A 10,010-nucleotide genomic window follows, 5' to 3' on the forward strand; every position below is an offset into this window, starting at 1 on the left:
TAAAATGGTTCACCTTCTCTCTACTACTAATAAAATTTAGAGTATTACTTTAGATTAAGTGCATCCAAAAAAGGGTGTTTTTTTTAATTATATGGTTTTTGGGGTGTAGATTAGGAATCTGAAATCCGTTTTTGGCGGTACCGATTTTTTTATATATTTTCTATAGAAAACGACAATGAGGGACCCGTGGGGAACCGGGGGTTTTAGGGGTAGGGGGGACACGCCTGTAGTGACTAGATAATATTATAGTGTATAACCTCCAAGCTGAGAGATATTATAATTTCTTTGAGATTAATAGTTGTAAAGCTGTACCTTGTCGCATAGTTAATGTAAAGGTAGATGGATGGTCGGCCGCCAAAAGTCGTGGTTCGGATAAGTTTTTCGAAAATTTCCGGTTTGGTTGCTTCATATTGACATAAAACAGCAGCTTTCAATTCTTCATAATCATTTGAGTCAATTATGGCAGCAGGTAGTCGAGCGAGAAGTGTTGGAGGTAACTTGGTCAGAGCGGTGCAGAATTTAGTATTCGAGCTTGTTATACGTTTGATGGTGAATTGAGCTTCGAGGATCTTGAAATAAATGGCCGCTGTGCCATCCGTCCACTCCGGAACTTGCACTTCCGCGGCTGCACAAACGCGCTCTTCGGTAATATTCTGCTCTTTGACCTCCATGTCGACAAGAAGTGATCACCTCGACCACCGTAACTGCTACTGCTGCTGCTGCTGCTGTGATGAAAGCTTAGGTTGCCAAGGGTATGCGAAAATTAAGATGGACGTACTAATTTTAAAGTTAGTTTACCCTGGGGGTAAGGAGCAAGTTTACTGTATTGAAAAGTAACTTAGTCTGGGGTCACCAATTGTGGGGTAACAGCCGTAAGTTACCCGCACAGTGAGGAAATTACGAGTACGGAAATGAATCAAACTGGATCAAGTGAATTTATTTGATACGGCAAAGAATAAGGAATGATAACAGTATAAATAGAAATAATAGAAATAATACCCTTGGCAATGTGGGAACCTGTTCGAGAAGTATGTCTTATAAGTATCCATGATGAGGCAAATAATAGTACAATATAACCAGTTATGCATATAAACAAAGAAACTTATCTTAGAGACCTAAATCTTAACTAACCTGCTGTTGTGGATCGGCTGGGCTATACTGACTAAGGGACAAACTAGAACGCGAGGTAAACTTCCTAACGGTGTTGCCAAGGCAGAGGAAAAAGGATATATTTATTTAAAAGTCGTAATTTCTAGGTTCGCTACATACTAATAGATACATATGTATATAGATAGATACAGACATACATGCATTACATAAATGACCAGTGATGTATGTATGTACATACAGACATACGCGGGAGACGTTACATAGCACTGCATGACCTATGCTTGTTTCCCGCCCTTTTGTGATCAAGCCAGTCACACGTGAGGGCGGTGAGGCAGTCGTACCACACCCGCCGATGGTAAGCATACCACAGTCGTACCTATTCTTTTATGGTGTGGTATGTATACGCCTCTGATGGTATTCTAATCTTTCTTCTAATTGTTCCAAAATTTTCACAGCTGCTCGCCTATGAGAACGTGCATATTTTCGTCCCAGCCGTTGCGGTCCCTTCAGCATTCCTTTCTATGCTGATGGTTTGATATAAAAAATATATACATTATACAGATACATCTGCATTATTTAATGGCTTTGTTGTTAAAAGTATATTTTCTGGTAAGAATTTGTAAGAGTATTAAATGAAATTTCTGAATATTCGTTAATCGGTAATTAGAATGACGAAATACTGCTTTATCAGTTTATGGTATAATAATCAAGAAATTATAATCAAGATAATTGATTTTTATGCCGCTGCATAGAAATGGCTGGCAATAACTGACCATCGAAGTTCGAATTTTCGAGAATATAGTTTATTCTATCGTTAGTATCCTATAATTAAATTAATGTCTTTAAAACCACGTTACATGTATAACCTTGAGAATAAACGTTAGGTTAACTAATTTACGGTTGTTCAGATACATTGACTGGCATCGAGTTAAATTTTAATAATTTTTCCTGCAGAACTTTTTGCCATTTTTGATTAAACTTCTTGAAATCCAAACTTCAATATGACCGTTCAGAAAGTTTCTAATAAATTTAAATATTATAGAGGCCGAAGTAACTCGTAAAATCCAAAAAATCGCGATCTAAATAATTTTATTGTAATTGTCCAACGTTAAATGTCAGCTGAACATAAGTAAGCCTTTTTTCATATTCATATATATATAAAATTCATTTATTAATAAATTTTATTATGTAATAATAAAATATAATAAATCACCAACACGGGAGTCGAGAGCTTGTTGTCAAACCACGAACTGTCCTAAACGTTTTGACTCCTTGTTCAGCCATGGCTGCCGCCCCGCCGGTTGCAGCTACCTCGTTCAGTTGCCAGAGGCACGGTTCTCGACTGTCTTCCTGTAATAAATATTCGTTGCATTTTCAGATCTCCTATCTTTGATTTCAATTTTCTAGAATATAATTTATTCTATCCTATTATTAATGACATGTCTTTAAAAGCAGTCTAAATCGTCTCCGTCTGTCTGTCAGTCCGTGACTTCATGTTTTCGTCGATGAGAAAATGCGCTCTCTAATATTACACTTTATCCGTCTGTCCGTCCGTCCGTCTGTCTGTCAGTCCGTCTGTCCGTCCGTCTTGCGTTACTATCATGGATACAGTATTGAAGGATATGCAGTGAATGTTAAATTGCATCATCGCGAACACAGGGCTTGGCGGTATCGTTTTCTTGCCCACCAACTCCAAGACGAAATAGTTTAATCTCTATTTCAAACGTATAAGAAATTTTATCTTCTACTAATACTTACTAAATAGTTTACCATCTATTCACTACTAATAAAATGGTTCACCTTCTTTCTACTACTAATAAAATTTAGAGTATTACTTTAGATTAAGTGCATCAAAAAAAGGTTTTTTTTTAATTATTTGGTTTTTGGGGTGTAGATTAGGAATCTGAAATCCGTTTTTGGCGGTACAGATTTTTTTATATATTTTCTATAGAAAATGACAATGGGGGAACCAGGGGTTTTAGGGGTAGGGGGGACATGCCTGTAGTGACTAGATAATATTATAGGTATAGTGTATAACCTCCAAGCTGAGAGATATTATAATTTCTTTGAGATTAATAGTTGTATAGCTGTACCTTGTCGGCATAGTTAATGTCGTAAATACGACGATGCTCGTGAACGTTGGCCGACAACTTCACAAATAACTAAGTTAAATATGTACGCCAGTTAAATATGGCCATATTTAACTGGCGTATAGTGATGATTATTTTAACTTAGTTATTTGTGAAGTTGTCGGCCAACGTTCACGAGCATCGTCGTATTTACGACATTAACTATGCGACAAGGTACAGCTTTACAACTATTAATCTCAAAGAAATTATAATATCTCTCAGCTTGGAGGTTATACACTATAATATTATCTAGTCACTACACGCCCGAGGTTCTAATTCGTAAAAAAAAATCGTCGAAAAATTTGAAAAAATCAGAAAATTTTTTTGACTGAAAATGATCTATATCGATCTGGGAATGACTGTAAACCTATGTAAAAGCCAAAATCGTGCTAGGTTAGGTTAGGATGTAGGCTGCTATTCCGCACCACCCAGGAGGTTGCAGCTTAGGCGCGTTAAGGCTTTAATTTATATACCACAGGCCTTTCCCAAGAGGCCTATGACCGTGGTTAGCTTTGCGAGAGTTAGTTTACTTACCTTAACCAATACATAAACTTAGCGTCAGTCAGCCGTTACTTTTATTCATCTTCAGACTCAGGTGCGATTTTTGCCCGATTTTTTTGACGAATTAGAGCCTCGGGCGTGTCCCCCCCCCCCTAAAACCCCCGGTTCCCCACGGGTCCCCCATTGTCGTTTTCTATAGAAAATTTATGAAAAATCTTGAAAAAATCGGGTTTCCGACGCCGACCGCCAAAAACGGATTTCAAATTCATTATCTACACCCCAAAAAACATATAATTAAAAAAAACACCATTTTTTGGATACACTTAATCTAAAGTAATACCAAATTTAGATTGATTCACTCAGTATTTGAAGACTTTTCACCTCCTTTGTAATGCCTTGATTTACGTCCGAAATAGATCGATAGCTGAAGCGCTTGTAGACATTTGGCCATTTAACTAAACTTGTCTTCATTTAGTGGTAGAAACGGAAGTTTCTATATATTTCGCGCTATGATGCATTGCGTTGAGATTTTTTTTCGTAGTTTTTTTGCGCTACAATGCATTGCGTTGAGATTTTTTAAAGAACTATTTGATTCAAGTGAATTTGTTGTTGAAAAAATTTGAAAATCTAACTTATTGATAACTTTTTGTTTTCCGGTTTGTCGGATGAGAATATACAGCTGCATCACAATCTGCAAATGGCGGAATCGGTTGCGATGCGGAAGCCACATTGACTGCTGTAGTTCCTGGGGAGTGGGGGATATACTCTTTGAACTTTTAGCAGCTTCATTGTTGAAAAATTACTCGGCGACGCATCCTGAAGACTTCTGGCGGCGACGGCAGATGCGGAAGCCACATTGACTGCTGTAGTTCCTGGGGAGTGGGGGATATACTCTTTGAACTTTTAGCAGCTTCATTGTTGAAAAATTACTCGGCGACGCATCCTGAAGGCTTCTGGCGGTGACGGCGAGAACTATCGAGTAATGCCGGCGACGTTGTTGGCTGGAAACTTGTATCTTGGCGACGTTGCTTGCACACTCTGCATAGTGGGTTTAAGTCACTCTTAAAACACCACACTATGCGCCGCAGCGCCAGCAATGATGAAACCGTCGAAACGTCACAAACTGTTGCCATATTTATATAAAAGCCTTTAGAATTCAAATCTACAAAATCGCTGAATTCCAATATGTGTGTGACTAAATGCGTTGTATTGTGAGACTAATTCTGACAGCGCTTCAAAATCATAATTCATAATTCCTACACCCTGTGTTGGAATTCCAACACCTTGTGTGAGTTGTGTCTGAATACAACACACGGGCCGGGACACGGCTGTCACGGGCTCAAGGCTGTGTGTCATAATTCCGACGCCATGTCAGGATTAATTTTTAATTATCTAAAACCATCTTTTAAATCAATCATCTATTAATTTATTTACCACTTAAAATCAGCAAATACAAGTATACTTGAAGGATTCTTAATATATTCACAGACTTGTTTAAAAGTCTCAAACCATAATATTCTTTCTACGCAAACAGTTTATCACTATTTGGTAGAGCAAGATCAACTATCAACTTTCACACATGTTTCGATGTTCTCACTGGGTGAGGTGTACTTTTGCCCTGGGGATCTTAAACATTTTCCCGCCAGACCTAGTGTTTTGCGGAAATATTGCGCACAATAGTATGACGTCACTATTTCAACCATCTACGCATGCGTGGAACTAAGACAAAGCTTAATATAAAGGTAAAAGTTGAGAAGTGTCGGAATTATATACAGTGTTGGAATATGGTGCATTTACCCTAGGTAGCAAACGTGAAACAAGATCTCTGGTCCAGCTACTTACAGAAATTTCTTACTTGATAGTCCAAAGTCCAAACTGTGAAACTGACATGTAAAATAAATTATAATTTAAAAATTTTGGTTGAAAAAGGAAGTAGATATTACCATTATTAAATATATATTATAAATGATATAAATATATTTTATAAAAATGAATATTGATAATTTTGTATTAGAAAAGGGTTAAAAAAATCTTAACAAATTTATGTTACTTGGCTAGAATTGTGATGAGTATTTCTTTGTCTTGCTCAAACCAAAAGTGAAAAATTAGGCTTGAAAACCTGTCATTTTAGGTTTTTGTGAAATAATTGAATAAGAATATCATCTCTATTTGAAAGGAAGTATTTATTGATGAGCAGTAAATGAAATGAAGATGTAATATGACTAAATGCAGTAAATATCATAACAATAGTCCAGAAAATTATCACACAAACTCGCACAGACACATGGGACAGTGAAATAATCTTTGGGGAAGGGAATTGTGCATCAGTTTACTTAGGTATGAGGCTAGAAGAACTTGATGTTCTCTTAGCCTTAGCAACTGATTTGTGCCATATTTTGTCTACTGATTTAGAATTGTCCATTAAATATTTATGCAGCAGTATCAGCTCAATAATTGATGTTCTGGAAGTTCAACATTATAGTAAAAATTATGCCAAAATTCATTCTTGATATAATTTTCATGACTTTGCACCACCTCTAGATATTGTTTCTTTGGAAAATCCTTCAAGAATATTCATTTGTCAGGTATCCATAGAACAAAATCATATTAATATTGCAAATTTGAGAAAAATTGTTTATCAAACACCCTGGTGTCCATACGTGTAACCCATGTTGAATGCTGGTTGCCTCTGGCTGCCAGCAGGGTCACATGAACTATGCAACTGTCTGCACAAATTAATCAAATTGAGTTTGCCCTGTGCAAACTGTGCAGTTAATTGGTTCCAGAAATCTTATTTTTCTTGGAAAAGTCCCGATAAATTTACATCCTCTTGAGCATGGTGGATAGACTTGCAGATGCATTTTGGATAATCTTGTATTTGTGCAGAAAACTGCAGTTACCAGAAAGCTTCTAAGGATGTTATGAACTGTGTCCAACTATATAGGCATAAAAGAGCAAGCATTATTCCCATTTACAATGGTAACACTAGTTGCCCATTGCAAGAGAAAGTTTTGATGCAATGCATGTGAAATTTAGGTTATTGTACTTAGACATTTTTAAAGAAAAGCGCTAGTTGGTGACAATTTAGGGCCATTGTAGATTGGAGTAAATTTCATTGTTGTATTTATTAGTTAATTACATTTTATTACTTTCATCAGCAGTAATAGACAGAGCTGGGCAGCGCTACTTGGAAATGTAGTGGCACTACCGCTACCGCTACATGCTCTAAATGTAGCGGGTGCTACCGCTACACCCACTAGATTGTAACGGGCGCTACCGCTACAGTAAAATGTAGCGCGCTACATTAGCCGCTACAATGGCCAAAATTATTGGAAATCTCTAAATGTTTATTCATCTGCTATTGGGATTTACTCATTAACATTTAATGATAATAAAACATTTTTAAAACATATCAATGCAACTTTAAAGCAATTAACCTAACTGAACTAGTATGGGTTACCCCAGGGTTAGATACAGTAAATAGAAGCTACAGTTATTTTTATGTTTTACCTTCCCTACATGGATGTGAACTTTAATCTACCAATCTAAGAAATTATCACATATATAAAAATCAGTTTTTTTTTGTATATATATGTGGATTATTTTTGAGATTGGTAGATTAAAGTAGACATCCATGTAGGGAAGGTGAAACATAAAAATAACTGTGACTGTAAGCAAACTGAAAGATGGAAACTGAAAGATGAAAAAAACCTGTAAGTGGTAACTGGTAACAACTTAACAAGTAACAACTAACATGTTGACACTAGTAACAGGCTGAGCTTGACAACATTACACCGAAATCTTTCGTACAGTTTTATTCTGTAATTTATATTATGTATGTATCATGCTGGTTTTTAAATAATATTTAATACTATTAAGGGGACCGGCTACCCTAAAAATCGGAAATTTTGGCTTTAACGTTTTTTTTTGACTCATTTTGTAGCTGCTGAAAAGGCGCGTCTAACGCAGTTTACTGCATGTCTGTGCGTGCTATAATTTTTGCGTAAGACAATTTTAAAAATATATATATATGAACATTTTTAACAATATGTACAAAGATTTATTTGAATTAAATCTGTATATATAGATCATTACTCTCGTTAATTACAAAGTGTTTGCACTCGTTTGATAGCTACAAACGAGACGCGTTCAACAAAGCTACTAAGGTACCATAGATGTACATGCAATACTTTTTTGTGTAATGCAGTCTTGAACTTTTATAAAATGATCATTTTATATCATTATTTACAAATAAATGGTATTTATATGTCATTATTTAGGTTAATTGCAAAGTGTTTGCACTCGTTTGAAAGCTACAAACAAGATGCGTTTAACAAAGCTACTACCATGGATGTTCATGCAATAGTTTTTGCGTAATGCAGTTGTAAAGTTATGTAAAATTAATATTTTATATATATATATATATATAAATGAAAAGTCCCATTTACAGCCTATTATTCACGTTAAATTGAACATAAATAGGTCTAAAGACGCGTGCTGGTACCTTGAATGCAAATAACTGGCAATGAGAAAGCTTGGGCTACAATATCAAGACTTTTTGGGCATATTCTTCTGTTTTCAATGAATTTTACTTTATTTGGCTCCCCTGAACAATTTAAAAATCCAAAAAACGCCATCTTAAAAAAATTATAACTCCAACAGTTTTCAAGCTACGACAATGAGAGACATACCATTCGATTTGTAAAAACAATACCTAGCGACTCTAGAAGCCTTTTTTTTAATATGTGCATGGTTTGACTTATATATGGGAGGGGGAGGAAGGTGGGGGGGGGGTAAAATATGAAAAAAATGGAAAGAACGCAAAAAAAACTATGAGGAAAATAAATCGGGGCTCTACAGTCGCTAGATATTGTTGTTGCAAATCTAATGATATGTGTCTCGACATTGTAGCATGTGATTTGCAAAAGTTATAAACTTTTTTAGAGTACCCCTTATATGCCGTTTTCTATTAATTCCATGTTTTCTTTCATTTTTTTTTAATTTACATGAACAAAAAGGTCTTAGATTTCTGTTTTACATATGTGTACCAAGTTTCAAAACAATCTGTCTGTAAACAAAAAAGTTTTGTTAGAGGGTAGCCGGTCCTCTTAAGTAAAATCTAAAGGCTTTATCTATAAATGTAGCGGTAGCGCTGTAGCGGCAAAACCTCGTATCTCTACTTAAATATGTAGCGGGTGCTACCGCTACCGATACATTGCCTTAAATGTAGAGCTGCTACCGCTACTGAAAGCGGCCGCTACATGTAGCGCGCTACTGCCCACCTCTGGTAATATAGAGAATATAGTAAACGTAGAACTGCCATGTTGTTATTCCAGTCAGAACTTCTGACTGGAATAACAACATTCTGGTAGTTTAAAAAGTAGATCAGTGTTTTATATTGCAAAAATCTTTGTTGAATTTGAGGCGTAATGGTTGGCTCTATAACACTAGATAATTTTCTTCATATCAAAGATATCCTGACCTTTACAGTTTGCTTGTAAGAAAAAAGTTTTTTTCTACATTCACCAAAAATAAGTTAATAACTATCTACTGTTGTCCTTCACTTTGCTCCTTTTGCAGTAACATTCCACCTTTAAATTAAAATTGTTCAATATATTTAATATGCATTTTGTGCGATAATATTACTATCAAAGTCATCTATGGCTCCACATGACATTAGCTGACACCCTGGGTGCTGGCTCCCTGCTGTTATGTCTGCTCTGACCTTTACCTCCCCTTCACAGCTGACACAAATGAAGCCTCTGCACCCAGAAGAATAGAGAAGCTAATTATATGAGACATTGTCATATATCAAGCCTTGGCATTTGCCTAAAAAAAATTATATATACTGGTATACCAGTATAGGAAAAATTTATTTCCTAGTTCTTGCCATTTGAGTGATGAATGTACTTGTCATTTGAATGATGAATATGCTTGTCATTTGAATGATGTAAGTGCTTGTCATTTGAATGATGAATATGCTTGTCATTTGAATGATGAAGGTGCTTGCCATTTGAATTGTGAATGTGCTTGTCATTTGAATACTAAAGGTGCTTGCCATTTGAATGATGAAGGTTTCTGTCATTTGAATGATGAAGGTGCTTGTCATTTGAATGATGAAGGTTTCTGCCATTTGAATGATGAAGGTGCTTGTCATTTGAATGATGAAGGTGCTTGTCATTTGAATGACAAAGTTGCTTGCCACTTGAATGACAAAGTTGCTTATCACTTGAATGAAGTATGAAGGTGCTCCTAATAAGGTGCTTGCCA

The sequence above is a fragment of the Hyalella azteca genome, unplaced genomic scaffold (assembly GCF_000764305.2).
Source record: "Hyalella azteca isolate HAZT.00-mixed unplaced genomic scaffold, Hazt_2.0.2 contig5529, whole genome shotgun sequence".
Taxonomy (NCBI): domain Eukaryota; kingdom Metazoa; phylum Arthropoda; class Malacostraca; order Amphipoda; family Hyalellidae; genus Hyalella; species Hyalella azteca.